The sequence below is a fragment of the Saccopteryx leptura genome, chromosome 1 (genome assembly GCF_036850995.1).
Source record: "Saccopteryx leptura isolate mSacLep1 chromosome 1, mSacLep1_pri_phased_curated, whole genome shotgun sequence".
Taxonomy (NCBI): domain Eukaryota; kingdom Metazoa; phylum Chordata; class Mammalia; order Chiroptera; family Emballonuridae; genus Saccopteryx; species Saccopteryx leptura.
In genome coordinates this window covers 383,449,568-383,469,591 of record NC_089503.1, presented here as the reverse complement: position 1 = coordinate 383,469,591, position 20,024 = coordinate 383,449,568, and the positions used below count along the sequence as shown (strand labels likewise).

The 20,024-nt window shown below is 43.1% G+C and overlaps 1 long non-coding RNA gene and 1 pseudogene across 1 annotated transcript; both read right to left on the bottom strand.

The window, feature by feature from the left end:
- Positions 1 to 1,837: 1,837 nt before the first annotated feature.
- LOC136387645 (mitochondrial inner membrane m-AAA protease component AFG3L2 pseudogene) lies at positions 1,838 to 4,745 on the bottom strand (annotated as a pseudogene).
- A 12,462-nt stretch (positions 4,746 to 17,207) lies between these two features.
- LOC136387644 (uncharacterized) lies at positions 17,208 to 19,981 on the bottom strand. Its single transcript, XR_010748135.1, has 3 exons — positions 19,859 to 19,981; positions 17,794 to 18,174; positions 17,208 to 17,376 (listed from the first exon to the last, which is right to left on the bottom strand). It is a non-coding gene; the product is annotated as an uncharacterized lncRNA (long non-coding RNA).
- Positions 19,982 to 20,024: the final 43 nt, after the last annotated feature.

Below are 20,024 nucleotides of genomic sequence, written 5' to 3'. Positions count from 1 at the left end.
CCACACACACCCTTCTTTTTCTAATATTGTCACATCAATCCAATAAGTTGAAAATTGAACTAAGATTGTCTCGAAATAGTTCATAACAAATAGCAATAAAAAGGCAAATATTTGTCAAAATGTTGATTATTGCTGCATCTAACTAGTGGGTATACTCATGGCAAATATATTATACTCTCAAACTTCCTTTGTTTGAAATTTTTCATAATAAAAACTTGGGGGAAAGTCAGGAGAGATATCTAAAATTGTATAGGGCCTGACCAGGCGGTGGCGCAGTGGATAGAGCATCGAACTGGGATGTGGAGGACCTAGGTTCGAGACCCCGAGGTCGCCAGCTTGAGCACGGGTTCATCTGGTTTGAGCAAAGCTCACCAGCTTGGACCCAAGGTCGCTGGCTTGAGCAAGGGGCTACTCGGTCTGCTGAAGGCCCATGGTCAAGGCACATATGAGAAAGCAATCAATGAACAACTAAGGTGTCGCAACGAAAAACTGATGATTGATGCTTCTCATCTCTCTCCGTTCCTGTCTGTCTGTCCCTATCTATCCCTCTCTCTGACTCTCTGTCTCTGTAAAAAATAAATAAAATAAATAAAAACAAATAAATATAATTGTATAAGATTTTATATGGATATCTGTAAGATTTGTGGCCTATTTAGAAAAGAATTCAAAACAGAATGAAGCAGTAAATGAATTGGTTGAACCTAGTCAAGTGAGGTATTTGTTACAGGCTCTCAACAGGTGGAAAGTTAATGGTATAACTGAAATCTTCCTTTGTTTTGGTGGAGGAGTGGTCCAGTGTATCCAGGGCATGTAAAATTCAAGAGAATTTAACATATAAGAGAATTAACAATCACTAGTATTTACAAGTTTATCAGGCTTACTATAAATAACTATTTGGCCTGACCTGTGGTGGCACAGTAGATAAAGCGATAAAGCACGTTGACCTGGAAATGCTGAGGTTGCCAGTTCAAAACCCTGGACTTGTCTGGTCAAAGCACATATGGGAGTTGATGCTTCCAGCTCCTTCCTCCCCCCTTCTCTCTCTCTCTGTCTAAAATGAATAAAAATCTTTAAAAAGGAAAATAAAAAATAAAATTACTGTAAAAAATACCTATTTGAAAAGGTTTGTCAGTTGGACAATGAAGGTATCTGGAAAAGGAGTAAAATATTTTAAAAAGCATGTGGTCTAGCCCTGGCCGGTTAGCTCAGCGGTAGAGCGTCGGCCTAGCGTGCGGAGGACCCGGGTTCGATTCCCGGCCAGGGCACACAGGAGAAGCGCCCATTTGCTTCTCCACCCCTCCGCCGCGCTTTCCTCTCTGTCTCTCTCTTCCCCTCCCGCAGCCAAGGCTCCATTGGAGCAAAGATGGCCCGGGCGCTGGGGATGGCTCTGTGGCCTCTGCCTCAGGCGCTAGAGTGGCTCTGGTCGCAACATGGCGACGCCCAGGATGGGCAGAGCATCGCCCCCTGGTGGGCAGAGCATCGCCCCCTGGTGGGCGTGCTGGGTGGATCCCGGTCGGGCGCATGCGGGAGTCTGTCTGACTGTCTCTCCCCGTTTCCAGCTTCAGAAAAATGAAAGAAAAAAAAAAAAAAAAGCATGTGGTCTGAAAAGATTTGTATTTAGTTACATGGAAGACGCACCTTTTAAATTAATTGCTAAAATTGGCGACTTTTTAAAAAATATTTAATTTATTGATTTTTAGGGAGAGAGAGAAGGGGGGAAGGGGACCAGGAAGCATCCACTTGTAGTTGCTTCTTATATGTGCCTTGCCCAGGCAAGCCTGAGGTTTTTTTGTTTGTTTGTTTTTTTCAGAAGAAAAAAAAGTACAATGTTTATTTTTGATGTAAAGAAGACATATTTACATAATACATTCATATATTTAAATATGTTACAGCTCTCTGTAGAAATCCACTCCAATAAAACAGCAACATGTGATTGGATTCAATCTTAGTAATTAAAATATTCTTATCAGGACTCCAACTGAACTTCACAGCCTCTGAAGGGAAATGGGAATGCAGAGTGGGGAGATGGAAAGTGAAATCTAGACCTCTTCCACATTGCCAGCTCGCAGATTCTCCCTCCCTGACCCATTTAGCGGGCCTCACTGATGGTGGAGAGGGAGCAGTCATGGGCACCAATCTCTACTCTCCCAGCTGCCCAAGAGCTTTGGGAAAATCACCTGCCACACCACTGGGCTCCTGAGGCCGAGGATCACATTCTCTTTGTACCACTCCAACTGGTCAGCAGCTGGTTAAGGTCAACTCAGCAATCTTCTCATTCTTCTGAGAAAGCCAGAGTTGAAATAACATGCGAACAGAAACCCCAATCCATGCTAAAAGGGCCTCCCTCCTTGGATCTGATTAACGACTTTCTCCTCTGTGGGCTCCTCTTTCGCCTTCTCCCGTTCTTTGTTCCAGTCCTTCAGGCCCTCTGGAAGTGATGTGTCCTCATCCAAGCTGCCAGTGCCTTCCACAAGTTCTTCATAGGTAGATTTTTCTGCAAATGGTCTGGGGCCCAATAGTTCAACCATATCATTCTTATCTAATACTTCTTTTTCTAATAATAGAAGAGCAACATTCTCCACATCAGCTTTCTTTTCTGTGAGAAGAGCTACTGTTCTTTTATAAGCATCATTAATAAGTATTCGTACTTCGTCATCTATCAATCTTGCGGTGGCTTCACTATAAGGTTTCTCTAATACCATGTCACCCTGACATGGGAGGTCAAAGGAAATTTGCCCAACTTTTTCATTCATACCAAATTGAACAATTTGGGCATATGCACTCTGAGTCACTTTTCTCAAGTCATCTTGAGCCCCAGTTGTAATTCTTCCAAAGAAGATTTCTTCTGACACCCGGCCACCTAGAGTCATGCACATCCTATCCAAGAGCTGCTCTTTGGTGTACAAGTATTGTTCTTTGGGTAAATACTGAGCATAACCTAGTCCTTTGCCCCTTGGGATGATGGACACCTTTAGAAGTGGGTCTGCATGCTCCAGATACCAGCCAGCAACCGTGTGTCTTGCCTCATGGTAAGCCACAGTTTTCTTCTCCTCAGGCTGCAGAACCTGGGTTTTCTTCTCTAAGCCACCAATCACTCGTTCAATTGCTTGTTCAAAGTGTTTCTGGTTTATGGAATCTGAAAGGTGCCTTGCAGCAATTAAAGCAGCTTCATTACAGACATTAGCCACATCAGCTCCTGAAAACCCTGGAGTTAAGGATGCAAGTTTTCTTGCCAGTTTCTCCTTTTCCAAGGTATTGTCCAATTTTAGTGGTCTGAGGTGAACTTTGAAAATAGAGGCTCTTCCTTTTATGTCTGGTGGTCCAATAAAGATTTGCTTATCAAAGCGCCCCAGCCTCATCAGTGCAGGGTCCAGAATGTCTGGCCGATTGGTGCCTGCCAAAATGACTACATTTGTTGTTGTGTTAAAACCATCCATTTCCACAAGCAACTGATTAAGTGTATTCTCCTGTTCACTCTGGCCCCCAAAGTTGCCTCTTCCTCTCTTCCTTCCCACAGCATCTATTTCATCAATGAAGAGAATGCAAGGGGCATTTTTCCGAGCAAGGGCAAACAAGTCTCGAACTCTAGCTGGACCCACACCAACAAACATCTCCAAAAACTCGGATCCACTAACGGTGATGAAAGGGACGTTGGCTTCTCCAGCTGTGGCCTTCGCTAACAGCGTTTTCCCAGTGCCTGGAGGACCAGTGAGAATGGCACCCTTTGGGATTTTTGCTCCTAGGTCTTGATACTGCTTTGGGTTTTTCAAGAAATTCACAAATTCCATTATTTCTAGCTTGGCCTCCTCGCAGCCGGCCACATCTTTGAACTTCACATCTATCTCATCCTTCAAGACCTTGGCAGTGGTTTCTCCAACACTGAAGAGCCCACCCATCCCGTGGCCTGTTCGCCCAATGCCAGCAGGCCCTCTTCGTATGGTGTACAGCAAGAAAGCGATGATGAGCACTGTGGGCAACATGCTCAGGAGGAACGAACCATCACTCTCAGCAATGTAGACAACAGGTACCCGGTTCTCCCCTTCTATGCCCAGTTCCTGCTGCAAAGTTTCCAGGTTCCGCTCAAAGGTGTCCACACTGCCGATATTAAACCAGACGTATTGCCCATCAACAGGAGTTTTTCCTGGTGTAAAAGTCACTCGAACAAATCGCTTGTTGACAACTTCCAGTCTGTCTACTACGCCTTTAGAAAGATAGTTATTGACAAAGTCCTTCCATGTGATTTCTCTTCCAGAGCTCCTGAACAGGAAGTAAAACATGACTCCACCCCAAAATAGAGCAGTCCAGAGAAAGTGCATCCTGAATTCCTTGTCATCCCATGGAAAGTCACCCTTCTGAAACCTGGACCACCAGTGAGAATCATCTTTCTTGCCACCACGTTTTCCACCGCCACCAGCTCCTCCAGAAGGCCGCGAAGCAGCAGACTTTGACTCTTTTTTTCCACCCCGTAATTTCTTTAGGTTCACTAGCTTTTCTTCCATTTTTTCCATTAGGAAAGTATTTTTCAAATCCTTTCGGAGGTCGAGAACAGAATCTTTGATAAGCAGCAATTATATCTGCCAAAAGAGAATTTTTTCTGGTCGTCGTCTGAGTCGTAGCATAGCAATAAAGCTTCCGGAGGTAGGACCGTTTGTCGGCACCATGCCGCAGCGGGGAACAAGTAGCTGGGGCAGGCCGCAGGGCCAGCAGCCGCCCCGGCCCCACAGCAGCAGGCAGCGGTGCGCCATGGCGGCTGGCGCGCCTGCTCGGGCCGGGGAGCTCAAGCCTGAGGTTTAGAACCAGCGACCTCAGCGTTCTAGGTCAATGCTTTAGCCACTGTGCCATCACAAGTCAGGCAACTTTTTAATTTCTTTTGAGAGACAGAGAGAGAGAGAGAGAGAGAGAGAGAGAGAAGCATGGACTCATTGTTTCGCACTTAGTTGTGCCTTGATTGCTTCTCCTATATGAGTGACCAGAGGTTGAACTGGTGCCCTCACAAATGAGCCTGCGACCCCAGGATCAAGCCAGCAACCTTGGTGCTTTGAGGTGATTTATCCACTGTGCCATTGGCCAGGGCCTAAAATTTGCTACTTTTAACTAAAATAATAAAATGTACCAGCAGAAATGTTATAATTTTCTCTTTATTCTTCTTTTAACAGCTCAGGGAGATTAACTTCTGAATAGAACTTTTATGAGCTTGGAAATTATGTTTGAAAATTCTTTTAAAAACTCACTTGCTCTGGCCAGGTAGCTCAGTTGGTTAGAGTATCATACAGATACACCAGGGTTGTAAGTTCAATCTCCTGTCAGGGCACATACAAAAGCAACCAATGGGCCTGACCTGTGGTGGCGCAGTGGGTAGAGAGCATTGACCGGGAACACTGAGGTCACCAGTTTGAAACCCTGGGCTTGCCGGGTCAAGGCACATACAACAAGCAAATAATGAACAACTAAAGTAAAGCAACCATTAATTGATACTTCTTGTTCCCCCCACCCCTATCTCTCTCTGCTCTCTGTAAAATCAATAAATAAAATATTTAAATTAAAAAAAGAAAAGAATCAACCAATGAATGCATAAATAAGTGGAACAATAAATCGATCTTTTTCTCTCTCTCTTTCTCCCCCTTTCTCTTTCTCTCTACAGTCAATAAAAATATAAATAAATAAATCAGTAAACACTCACTTGTAGAAGACAAATATATGAACACTAGAAGAAAAGGTTAAGACTATAGGATCTAGAAGGTAAAATGCCTGAATAATAACAACTCTTGGTGGGAGGGAGAAAAAACCACTAAAGCTTTAGAAAAAAAATTATGAGCCTGACCAGGCAGTGGTACAGTGGATAGAGCACCAGACTGGATGCCGAGGACCCAGGTTCGAGACCCCAAGGTCGCCAGCTTGAGCGCGGGCTCATCTGGTTTGAGCAAAAGCTCACCAGCTTGGACCCAAGGTTGCTGGCTCAAGCAAGGGGCTACTCGGTCTGCTGAAGGCCCGCGGTCAAGACACATATGAGAAAGCAATCAATGAACAACTAAGGTGTTGCAATGCACAACGAAAAACTAACGATTGATGCTTCTCATCTCTCTCTGTTCCTGTCTATCCCTCTCTCTGACTCTCTGTCTCAGTAAAAAAAAAAAAAAAAAAGGAAAGAAAAGAAAAAAAATTATGAAATAAATAAATGTGAGGAAACTTCCTAAAACCAAAGGTCATGTGGCTGCAGAATGAAAAGGCCCACTGAATTTCCAGAATGACGAATGAAAAGAACTATGCCACGGTTCACACACACACACACACACACACTCACACACTCACACACACTCACACACACACTCACACACACAGACACACACACACTCACACACTCACACACACACTCACACACACACACTCACACACACACTCACACACTCACACACACTCACACACACACACACTCACACACACTCACACACACACACACTCACACACACACACTCACACTCACACACACACTCACACACTCACACACACACACTCACACACACACTCACACACACACTCACACACACACACTCACACACACTCACACACACACACACTCACACACACACACTCACACACACACACACACTCACACACACACTCACACACACTCACACACACACACACACACACACACACATCTTGAAATGTCATATATCGGTGATAAACAGTAGATTTTAAACACTTCCAGATTGAAAAAAAAGGAATTAAAACAAACTCAACAGCAGTACTGGATGCTAGAAGACAACAGAACCTTGGAAACCTTGAGGGAAAATGTTTTCTAACTGAGGACTATATAGCTATTTACATCAACAAGTGAGGCCCTGGTTGGGTAGCTCAGCTGGTTGGAAGGTCATCCTCACAACCCATGATTGTGGGTTCGATCCCCAGTCAGGATGCATACAAGAATCAATCAATGAATGCATAAGTGGAGTGCAGCAACAAGTCGATACTTCTCTCTTTTTTCTTTCTCTCCCTCCCTTCCCTTCCTTTTCCTCTCTCTCTAAAATTAATAAAAATTAGAAATTAAAAAAAAATGAGACTAGAATAAGCCCCAGTTTTTCAATATCTCAAAAAATTAGCCTCCCATGCATCTTTTCTCAGGAAACTACTGGAGAAGGTGGGCAGTTGACCAGAAGAAGGAAGTAAACCAATAGAGATAAAGGCAGGGATCCTGCCGGGTGGGGGTGGGGGGAGGTTTTGTCATAAACTATTTAGCAATGATTGATTTCTAAATTATGTGTTTGGATTAGTTTAAAAAATAAAAATTAATTAAAAAAAAAAAAAGAAACAAAGTAAAAGAAGGCCAGGGTGACTGAAGAATAGTGGGCAAGCCCGAAAGAAGGAAAGATACGTAGGCAGGGGCCGAGTCCTGCAGGGTCTTGTATGCCCTGCTGCATGCTTTAGATTTGATCCTAAAACGGTGAAAAACCACGGAAGGCATTTAAACAGGAGAGTGACATGATCAGACCCCTGTTTCAAAAGACCACTCTGGCTACTGGATGGAGGATGGTTTGGAAGCAGGCAAGAGACCCTTATAGTAACTTAGGAGATGGAGAAAAAGTGTGTAAATTTAAGAAGATTAAAGAACTAGAGTTGATTGATTAGAAAAGGGGATGACAGGGAGACAATGTTCATGGATAAGTCCCAGGTTTCTGATGATCAAATAAGTGGATTACAGTGGCATTAACTGAACCAGAGAATACCAGCATAGAGTATTTCGCCTTGTTGGGTAGAGTTGTATTTGGGAGAGGGGTGCAGTGGCAGGAAATGGTGAATTGGATATATTCAGTGTTTGGGTATCTGAGAAGTCATTCCGGTGGCGATGTTAAGTGAGCACTTGCCAAAACAAAGTTGGAGCTCTATGTGCCAGGCACTGTGGTAGGTGCTAGGTTTTAATAGTGAGCAAAATCTTTACAGTCCGGGATATATTAGTGGACCTCACGGAGGATGGTCCCTCAGTGTTGCTGAACACAGAGCAGGTGTTGAAAATGTTGGAGTGCATTTAGATAGTTATATTAATAGGGGGTTGTATTCAGATTTAATAGGTAGAATCAAGGACCCTAGACCAGGCATGGCCAACATACGGCCCACGTAATGAGTTTATGCAGCCTGCAATTAAATTTTTAATATTCTTTGCTACTTTAAAATCTCAGCCACTCAGAAGCAGAAGTGTCTTTGATTATTGGAAATCAAGATATTTAAGAAGATAGTGATATGTGGAAAAGAATTCCATGTGTGACTAATCTAGGGTTAACTTCCAATAATTGGTCGAATGGGTTCGTGGTACTTCTTTATTTTTTTTAAAAAAATCCATTATAAAGATTTACAACTTTTGTACTTGTTTGTACTCGATATGAACTGTTTGATGTTTAGTAGCGATGTGAAACCCACATTGTTTTAGGCAGAGTTTGCCAGTGTGCACCCAAGGTCAAACAATTCGTTATTTTTGTGGTCGAGGGTGCCGAATCAAGCGGCACTGTAGCATAGACAATAGCTGCAGTTAGTAACTGAAAACGTGTCCAGGCTGTAAAACGAAATAGTTGGTTTATTTGTGATATAACCCCTTCAAGCTCAGCCTATTAATTAAATATTATTTTGATTGATTGCGATACAGTTTGGATATTTATACAGTATGTAATTATATTTTTATTAAAATAATATTGTATATTAAAATTTTTTCACTCACATTTATTCATAAATAAATTACATAATAAAATTTTGTTTACTTAAATGAATTGTTTTTGTATTTAACATTTTTTAATTTTAATATTTCGTCCGGCCCATGAAAAAAGTTTTCTTTCTGATCTGGCCCGGGGGTAAACACTGTTGGCCATGCCTGCCCTAGACTGACCTACTCCAATGTCAAGGTACCAACTGTGAAAGTTTCCCCCCACGATCCTACAAATTGTCCTACATCCTATATAACTCTGTACTGTTTCTCTGGATATCCAGGTAAGTTAAAAACAATCCATATATGACTATCTGAGTTTAGAACTTAAGTCTGTTTCACATATATAAACACAAAGACTTTTTGCATGGGTTTTGTATACACTGGGTTTTCTAAGACTTCATCTTCCATATAAGTCACGAAATCAAGAGGAACTTACACTTTCATTGTTAGTATCATTTTGTTTTTCTAAACTTTAACAAGATTTATTATATCAGAAAACCAGAGGGCTGCAATGCCACACATGGTAACCGAGTTACTAAGTTAACACACCTCACCATACTGTATTTGTGGGTGTCACATTCACAGCGATTCTACAAATAGGTGCAAGCAAGCGACTATTTGATTGAGTCTTCTCTTATATTATGCAATTTTTTTTATTTGTTTATTTTCGAGAGAGAGGAAGGGAGAGAGAGAGACAGACAGGAACATCGATCTGTTCCTTTATGTGCCAGATGAGGGATCGAACCTGCAACCTTTGGGTGTCAGGAAGACGCTCTAACCAACCAAGGTATCCCGCCAGGGCTTACGCCGAGTTTTAATATACTGAAATACATATCATATTGGTTTATGGTAACTATTATTATAAATTAACTTCCTTTTCATTCTCCTCTAAGAGAAGGGCATTCTACAGATTTTTAAATTGAATTTGTATGAAGTTCCCATTAACCATACATATCATTTCAGAATAGGAGCGTGATGACATATTTGTTTTTTTGGTTTTTTGTTTGTTTGTTTGTTTGTTTTTCATTTTTCTGAAGCTGGAAACGGGGAGAGACAGTCAGACAGACTCCCGCATGCGCCCTACGGGGATCCACCCAGCACGCCCACCAGGGGCGACGCTCTGCCCACCAGGGGGCGACGCTCTGCCCACCAGGGGGCGATGCTCTGCCCATCCTGGGCGTCGCCATATTGCGACCAGAGCCACTCTAGCGCCTGGGGCAGAGGCCAAGGAGCCATCCCCAGCGCCCGGGCCATCTTTGCTCCAATGGAGCCTTGGCTGCGGGAGGGGAAGAGAGAGACAGAGAGGAAAGTGCGGCGGAGGGGTGGAGAAGCAAATGGGCGCTTCTCCTGTGTGCCCTGGCCGGGAATCGAACCCGGGTCCTCCGCACGCTAGGTCGACGCTCTACCGCTGAGCCAACCGGCCAGGGCGACATATTTGTTTTTAAAAGTGACTTTCGAAGTGTTCTTGCATTGTCCCAGAAGCGATAAAAGTGCAATTTTCCATTTCTGTTATACTTAGACACGTATACTTTTTACATGATATAAAATTGGGAATGCGCTTGTTGGCCGCGTTCCTTCACTCTTGGCATCCACACCTCCACTATGACTCCAGGAGCCTGGGGCAGAAGTGACGGTGTGGCGTTCCAGCCTGGCCTGAGGACTGGGTGGGTTCCTGCTTGTCCCTGGGCACCTCCGCCATCTCTAGGAGGAGCCGGCTCCCCCCTTGCAACTGCGCACCAGGAAGAGCGCCTAACAAAAGACAGTACAATTGTCAATAGCCTAGAATTAGAGATCCTTTTTTTCTCCTCTCTTTCACCCAGAGAAAGAGAATCAGAGACCCTTTATTCCACTATTTTCCAGTTTCTAAATAAGCATAAGTTACTCTTCATGCTCATTAAAAAAAAAAAAAAAAAAAGAAAGTTTACTAAAGAAACAAAATCCTTAACTCTCTTGCAGCACGTTGGTTTTGCCTGGACCTGACTTGATCAGAACACCTTGCAGACAGCGGGCGGGCAGGAAGGGTTATTGTCGAGAGGCCCTCCCCTCACGCATCTCGCCCGGCTTCCTCTCTGCTTCTCCGAGTTCCCGGTCTTTCTCTCCCTTCTAAGTAAGACCAGCTGCAACTTCTCTGGCCCACTCCCAGTTTCTCTCCCCCTGTCTGATTCCTCCTTCTCTTTTCCTCACTCTTCTTTGTGATTCTCTTTTCTTTTCTTTTCCTTCTCCTGAACTCTTTTTTCTTCCTATGTTATTTTTTCTTCCCTCTTTTTATTTTCTTTAGTTTGGTATTGCCTCCCCCTTTCTCTCTTCTCTCCCGTTTCCTTCTCCTTCCTTCCGTGGGATTTCTCCCCCTTAGCTAGCCATAATACATACAAATGCATTGTTTTCTGAAGGTTCATTGTTGCCTGGCCTGTGGTGGTGCAGTGGGTAAAGAGGTGACCTGGAATGCTGAGGTCACGCCTGCCTCCAAAACCCCAGGGCTGGCCCAGTCTGCCAGGTCAAGGCAAATAACCAGAAGCAACTATTACAGTTGATACTTCCTGCTCCTCCCCTTCTCTCTCTCTCTCTCTCTCTCTCCTCTGTCTGAAAATCAATAAGTAAAATCTAAAAAAAATAAAAAAGAAGAAAGTTAATTGTTTACTGAAATGTATTCTCTTTTTAGTGTTTAAAGAATTTTAAAATCAAGTTCTTTTTAATCGTGTGTGAATCATCTTTGACTTTTCACTGGTTCAGTGGTTCTGGCTGGAAGAGACTCACCACCCTTTTTTATACCTTTCCATAGAAAAGGGATGTCCTCCAGTGACCTTCAAATTTTGGAAATAGTACTTATTTGAATGGACAGTACTTGCACACAGGACCAAGGTCATCTTTAAGAAGCTTTTGGAGCCCAGGCCAAATACCACTTCCTGACCTACCTTCCTATTTATACTTTTATCCAGGTAGAATCAGGTTACATTATGGGCAAAACTGAAAGAGAAAAATAAGTCACCAACGTGGTCTGGTCACTGACCCTCATTGGACTTTAGATTCCTTCTTAACAAGTGAAAAGCCTGACACAGATGATTTTTGTTGGTCAAATAAGTTTGCAAATATGATGTATATGTTTGCTCGCTTCTAGTTTGCATTGGGTGTAGGGGACAGGCTGTAAGCAGGCAGGATCCTTATAGCCTAAGGCAGGGGTCCCCAAACTACGGCCCGCAGGCCACATGCGGCCCCCTGAGGCCATTTATCCGGCCCCCGCGGCACTTCTGGAAGGGTACCTCTTTCATTGGTGGTCAGTGAGAGGAGCATAGTTCCCATTGAAATATTGGTCAGTTTGTTGATTTAAATTTACTTGTTCTTTATTTTAAATATTGTATTTGTTCCCGTTTTGTTTTTTTACTTTAAAATAAGATATGTGCAGTGTGCATAAGAATTTGTTCATAGTTTTTTTTATAGTCCGGCCCTCCAATGGTCTGAGAGACGGTGAACTGGCCCCCTGTGTAAAAAGTTTGGGGACCCCTGGCCTAAGGCTTAGTTTTAAGTCTTTCCCACCCTTTTTGATGTGGGGTGGTACACTCTCATAAGGAATCCCATTATGCCTCAGATAAGTGACTTTGTATCAGAGACTTCCTTGTTTGTATACTGGATTAAAGGTTTGATTTCTATACTATAAAGTATAGAAATATACTATATAAATATAGACCGGGAGCTTGCTCTCTCTTGGTTCCTGAGATTAGCATTAGAGAGGAGAGCAGAGAAAGGCCATGTGGAGGAGAGGAGAAGCAGCCAAGATGGCAGAGTGCTGAAGGAGAAGCCAGTTTGTGCAGAGTTTGTGCAGTAAGAAGGAGATGGGGAACAGAGGTGAGTAAGGCTGGTGATCTAGAAACCTTTGATTCTAGGAAACTCGGATAAGTCAGTGGCTTTGGGAGACCTGAATGGAAAGGGAAGTGTTTTCCCACTGTGTGTATTTCTTGCCCGCCCGGTGCAAGCTAGGATTAAAGCTAATGGCCCACCAGTTCTTGGCTCTGTTGTTTCATTACCAACTGTCCGAATCAAATGTGAACCTGCATGGGCCAGGTGGCTGTGATGGTGGCCGCAGCTACTGGCTTTACAATTTTCAAGGCTCTTTCCACATCGGGCCTTTTATAAGTGACTCCTGAACATAATTTCTTCTTTTTTTCAATGTTTTATTGTATTGATTTTAGAGGAAGGGAGAGAGCAGGAGGGACAGGAAGAGCTGTTCCTGGATGTGCCCTGACCGGGGATTGAACTCACAACCTTTGCATTTAGGGATGATGCTCTAACCAATCGAGCTCTCCGGCCAAGGCTAGACATAATTTCTGAAAGGGAAACATAAGCCCAAGGAGCGGATTTTCTCTCTATGGAACCTTAGAATTGCAAAGCTGAAATGGTTCCATGGAGTTCACCTAATGCAACCTGAAATGATAACTTCACCTCCTTTGAGCCAATTTCTGTATCTATAATGCAGGTCTGTCTTGCCAGGCTACTAGAAGAACTAGAGCTAGTACCTGCCTACTGTTAATAGCAAGATAATAGGCCCCAAATGAAGTCACTTACTATTAGCCCCACATCAGCAAACTGAGACTTAACTAGTTTAGACTCTCCCTGAGATAGAATCTTAAACCAGTCAATCAGGAATGACCTGATCAGCACTAGTTAGGTATGACAGATAGAGACCCCGCTGTCCCGCCCCTAAAGGACGAGGTAACCTTGCAATAACTAACAGGCCTCTTTGCCAGTACAATGTCCCTCTTTCCCCCCTCTTCTGCTTCTAAAAGTCCTTCATTTTACACAGCTCCTCAGAGCTCCTTTTTTTTTAAATTTGTTTTTTATTAGAGAGGGAGGAAGGGAGAGAGAGATAGGAACATTGATGTGTGTGGCAGGGGCAACCTTTTAAGAATAAGAATCTATGAGGGCAATTACTGTACCATTTTAAAAACGCACTAAAAAGGACACATTTGATAGAAAACCAAATGTCCCCTTAAGAAAAGATGTCAAATTCTATTTAAATTAGTAACTCTATTGTTATTAGTGATTATGGATAAAAGGAGGAAATATTGAAAATATTGTCACTATAACATGTTTTTATATTCACTCAAACCTCATAATAAATGTTAAGGAAATCAGCCTTTTTTTAAAAAATATTTTATTTATTGATTTTTTTTTTTTTTCTTCATTTTTCTCAAGCTGGAAACGGGGAGAGACAGTCAGACAGACTCCCGCATGCGCCCAACCGGGATCCACCCGGCACGCCCACCAGGGGCGACGCTCTGCCCACCAGGGGGCGATGCTCTGCCCATCCTGGGCGTCGCCATATTGCGACCAGAGCCACTCTAGCGCCTGAGGCAGAGGCCACAGAGCCATCCCCAGCGCCCGGGCCATCTTTGCTCCAATGGAGCCTTGGCTGAGGGAGGGGAAGAGAGAGACAGAGAGGAAAGCGTGGCGGAGGGGTGGAGAAGCAAATGGGCGCTTCTCCTGTGTGCCCTGGCCGGGAATCGAACCCGGGTCCTCCGCACGCTAGGCCGACGCTCTACCGCTGAGCCATATTTATTGATTTTTTAGAGAGAGAGGAGTGAGAGAGACAGAGAGAGAGAAGGGGGAGGAGCAGGAAGCATCAACTCCCATATGTGCCTTGACCAGGCAAGCCCAGGGTTTTGAACCGGTGACCTCAGTGTTCCAGGTCGACGCTTTATCCCACTGCGCCACCACAGGTCAGGCTGGAAATCAGCCTATTTTAATCTAGGTCCATAACAACTAATCTAACAATTTACGGTCCATATTGAGGAGGGCAATTTTATCTCCTAAAAATGTGTTGGGGTGTTCCTTTTAAAGACACTACAGGTTCAGATCACATGTGTGCATGACATTAATACTAATAGTACCTTAACCTTCTCTAGTAGGTTGTAAAATACTTTTCACATCATTTTAGTTATGTTTTCTTCCTCATAGCAACCTCATGACAAAGCTAGGTCAGCTATTATCTTACAGGTTAGGAAACCCAAGCTTGTGCGTGACTTGCTCCCTCAGTAAATCACCACTTACCGACCTAGCGTCGAGGTCACCTGGCGCTTTCCCCAGTGTTTATTTTTCACTACATCGCACTGCCTTCCGGATCTGATACCAGGTCATAACTTCCTATCTCCTTTCCAGGTACCTTGTACCTTCACAGACGTTGACTTATTTCCAAGTCGGCATATCCCATCCCCAAAGGAGCAAGGAGAACTCTTTGGGCTCTTGGTGAATCAGAAGCAACCTTTCCGGCTTTGCTTAGTTCCCAGTATTTCTCATTTTAGAATTTCTCAGTGCCCTGGCTGATAGCTTAGGGTTAGAGCATCATTCCAAAGTGCAGAAGTTGGCGGTTTGGCCTCCGGTCAGGGCACATACGGGAACAGATTGATGTTCCTGTCTCCTCTCTCTCTCTCTCTCTCTCTCAATCTTTTCCTCTCTCTCTGAAATCAATAATAAATTTAAAAAAAATTTTAAAGAGTGGAGGTAAGGGCCCAGGACACATGCTTTGGTAAACAGATTTTGCCCTTTCTCAGCTTTGAAGGTTTGGGGAAAGAGGAGGTGAGACTGGAGCAGGGTAAAAGGATCTCGTGGTTTTCTGTGGTGGCTCAGTGTGGGACTGGAGTCTATGTCATCAAAAGCTCCAAGTCCACTAGTTGAAATCCTAGTTTGAAGAATATATATTTTGGGGTTTGTCTATTTGTTTTGTTTTTCAAATGCAGTTTATTTTAAACTCATGTAAGGTTAAAAACAAACACTTCCCAGCATTCTCAGTATTGGGTTCACGAATGAGACTTGTTTGTTCACAAACAGGCAATGGGAACTGGCAGGGCTGGGGCATATGGGATGGGCAGGTCAGAGTCTGTTTGTGAAGTGGTAACAGGAGGCATGAGAGATAAACATATTATCAGTTTACACCCAGCCACTGCCAAAGCCCAGGGTAAGCTACTTCTATCAATACATTTTCTGATTCCTCATAGGACTTCTATTCACAGAGGTTTATTTGATTCTTGAATTTCAAGCTGAGCATTCGATGTACCTTTAAAAAGTCATGCAGTCTTGAGAGTCTGGCACATAGGCGGGGGGACGTGGGGGAGTGGGGGGGAGCTCGTGCCCTCAACACAATCTCAGTGGAAAATGTGTGCTATTGGAATTTGACCATTAAACTTCAAGAAATTGTTTTAGTCTCCTTATCTTCCATCAGTCCATTTTACCTTTCCCCTGACACTCAAAATACACTCCACTACCTGCTTGCCCATTGCCTTCTAGAAGAAAAGAATATCAAAATAAAATTCCACAATTGTAGTACAATGTGGAATATCTTTCAAAGGGTTTGTTCTTTTCAAAGCATTTATTTTTCTTTTTAGAGGAATTTAAATTTTTATAGTCTCAAAAACCCCAATGGATGTATTTGCAAATGCTCTGTGTGAAGAAAATACAACTCAGCTCTTAGGTAGGACTGGCCTCATGTTTTCTTTTTCTTTTCGTATTTTTCTGAAATGAGAAGCGGGGAGGCAGAGACAGACTCCCGCATGCACCCAACCCGGCATGTCCACCAGGGGGCGATGCTCTGCCCATCTGGGGCATTGCTTCATTGCAACCAGAGCCATTCTAGCACCTGAGGTGGAGGCCATGGTGCCATCCTCAGCGCCCGGGCCAACTTTGCTTCAATGGAGAATGGAGCCTTTGCTGCGGGAAGGGAAGAGAGAGAGAGAGAGAGAGAAAGAGAAAGGAAAGGGGGAAAGGGTGGAGAAGCAGATGGGCGCTTCTCCTGTGTGCCCTGACTGGGAATTGAACCTGGGACTTCCACACGCCGGGCCAACGCTCTACCACTGAGCCAACCGTCCAGGGCCAGTTGTTGTGGTTTTTTTTTTTGGTTTTTTTTTTTAACTTTATAATTTATCTAGAGGCCTTTTGACCCATAGAGTTTTCCATAGTCAGGACTTTGCAAATTCCAGGATCATAGTACAGTTCAACATGTTCCACTGTTCCCTGTGTTTCCTACAAACTGGCTGCTGATCCCACATCTAGATCAGATTTAGGTTCGATCCCATCAGCAGCAATTTAAGCAGTGGTGTGGTTTCCCCTCAAGAGGCACGTAATGTCTAGTTCTCCCTCTTCTTATGATCTTTGAAAATGTTGACCCATAATGCCTGTATCTACTAATTCATGGGAGGTTACAAAATCGGGCTACTCTATCATTTCTCTTTTACATAATAGTGGAATACTTTGACGCAGATTCGCTTTCCCTCACTTCTTACTTGGTTGCCCAGATAACTAGCCTTCACTTTGTAAAATTCCTTAAGAGGAGAAATCCTACCATCATCATCTACGTAGTTCTCTTGGGGTCCTATACCTTTGGACTGTGGCTACTTGTTTGTTGAATTAGCATATGAGACATTCCTATAAACGAGACTAAGAGGCACACTGAAGTTGTATGTAAAGCAAATGTATATTAATAAAGATTTAGTAGTAAATTCCAGCCACGAAGAAACTTAAAATGCTTGATTCTCTGGTTGAACATTTATTCAAGGTCCAATCTTTGCTTCCTGCCGGTCGTAAGCCTTTGAGACTTTCATGAAGAGATTGTTAACAAAGGTAAGCTGATAAAAGTGAAGTAAAAAGGTTTCTTGTGGATCTATTTTGGGTCAAAATGCAGGGTTCTGGCCAGCTTCCATCTAGAAAGTGAGAAATTAAATAATTATTGCCATCTATAGCTGAGCACAATGTGGACTTCAAACAGAAGTGATCATTCTTTCAAATAGTCTCATTAGATGTTTGCAGTCATCTAGAGATCACACAACTAAACCAGTTAGTTAAGAACCTGCAAACATTATTACTTTGAGAGTTCAAATATCTTGCGATTTTTGGTTTGTTTTTATATTTACCACTGTACATTTGATGTAGTCTGTGGAAAGAATAATTAGTTTCTTATATGATAATTGATAATGGCTATTGCTTTAAAAATATTTTCATTCTAAGATAGATAGCATCAACTTTAAATTAGTTGTCTGGTGCTAACGGCTGAAGGCATTTACGGTGCCTCCAGCATGTGCTCAGGAGTTGACCTGCACGCAGTCAGGGGACGTGCCTACCTTGGCGGAGGTCCAGCAAGAATGCTGGGGTCAGAGGGCCTGGCTTCTCAGTTCTTCAGCACCGCTGAGTAGTGTAAAGACCTTAGATAATTCGATTACATCTTGTTTTCCTCATTTGTAAACCCGAGTAATCAAATCTCTTTCCCCAAGTTGTTAAAAAAGATTAAGTAATGTAAAATATTGGGAAAAGTGCTTTGTACATTACTGGTAATAGATGTTATGTTTTAAGGAGACTCCGATAACAGTTAGTGAGATGAACTGTATTGCCTTTTCAATTGGCTATTAAGACCACTGAAAATTCCACGTCTGCCAATTTGACATTAGGAAGGGTTTCAGCTTCAGACAGAAATACATCTGAGAGATTCAGGTTTTGGAGCTGCACTAGAGTAGAAATCAAATGATAAAAGTCAGCATACACCTGTGCTTTCTGTGAATAGACATTTGTTCTAGTCCGTCTCCTTGATGTCTACTCAAAAAAAGAAAAAAAGGTATCAGGTCTGATATTCATTCATTATATTAATTAATTATATAAAATTAAAGACAAAAAAATAGAACCATTTAGTCTTAACTATTAATTAAAAGACACAGTTGTTAGCCTGATTCTCCAACCTTTGGGCCAGGTTTTTGTCTATTACAAATGTGCAGAGAGAAACCTTTCCAGAAAGGAAGAATTTGTTTCAAGAATTCTTACAGGAACATTAGAAAGTCCCCCCCCCCCCCCGCTTTTTTTCCTTTACCTTGAAGGACAGAACACTGTACTTTATAGAAATGGAAAGAAAGGCATTAGTTTGAATAATCCTCCACGTTTACTTTGGTTGTAAAGTCTGGATCCTATAGCTCTCCAATTGTCTATATTTATTTTTACTATTGAACACTGTGGCAGACACAGGGCTATGTGCTCACCAAACCATTTCTCGCATTCCTTTTTCCCAGGCACAGAGGAAATGATACCCACCAGCCTTCTTAATCAGGTTGAACAATGTGACTAGTTCAGGCCCATGACGTGTCAGCAGAAGTGAGAGGTTCACTCTCAGGTGAGGCAAAGAAAAGCCTTGGCAGGATTCTCCACTCTAAGCCCTCCTGCCAATCGAGTGCTTGGTTAACAGAGCTGCTGAGTCACCACGTGTAAGTCCGCTGCCCTGGAGTCTCCTGTCCCTTCCGGTGGTTGGTGCAGCATCAAAGCCTAGCCTGGCCTGATTCAAACACAGGACTGAATGCTTCACCGTCACTTAAAGAGAAGTGAACCAGTAGAAACGGGGAGTGACCTCTAGACCTCTAAGATCCAATTATAATGAAAAATTTTAGTTTTCTGCAATTAATGCTGTTGATCTTGCAAAATGCAATTTTGCTATTTGGTGCAAGTATCTGGCAACCATTTGCAACCTGGTGGAATGAGTCAAACTCTTTTCTTCTATTACTGAGATTTCAGCTCGAATCACAATCTTAGCCCTCAAATTAATTTTTAGAGACTTTTGTAACAAAAAAGTTGACTCAGAATTTAAGGAATCATGCCATTATTAACTTATATGGTTCTCAACATTTAAAAAAATAGAATAGTTTGCATAACCAGTAGAACGTTTTATTTCACTCGTATGATAACTCTTGAAAGCACAAAAGCCATTAGAAATCATGACAGTGAGGATTGATGCCATTTCTTTCATGTTAGAGGATCATACCTAGGTGTTTATGAATCTTAAAATAGTTTTCTTGTAACACAACCAGTTTTCCAATAATTTGCTTCCAGTTGATTTCAAGTTCGTAATTCCACCTCGTTTGCTACAGCATGTAGTTTCATTGCACTCAAGGCTTAAGAAAAAGCGCCCCGCCCCCTTCCTTTTGGTCAGAATGCACACCCAGGATAGGGGCTTGCAAGGAAAACGTGTTTAAACAATTCCACTGCTCTTATTACCTCCGTCCCTCAGACGTATGGAGCGATCCGGGCTCCACAATGTTCTACATATAATGCATTAGCTGTCCTGGGATAGAGCGAGTTTATTTTTACAACTGAGACCTGTACTAACTTTTCCGTTTTAGACCTTTAATAATTGAAAGTGGGTATCCGCACCTGAGAACTCGAATCCACTTTGGCGGTGCAGGTGGAAGAGTGTGCTCTCCTCCCGCCCGTGGGGCGTGTGGGTGAGCGAAGAGGGGCCCACCCCGGTCTCCGCCCCCGCGTGGGGCCCGCGGTCTCGGTCCGGGCCCTGGAGCCCGGCTTTCCCAGCGTGCCCCGC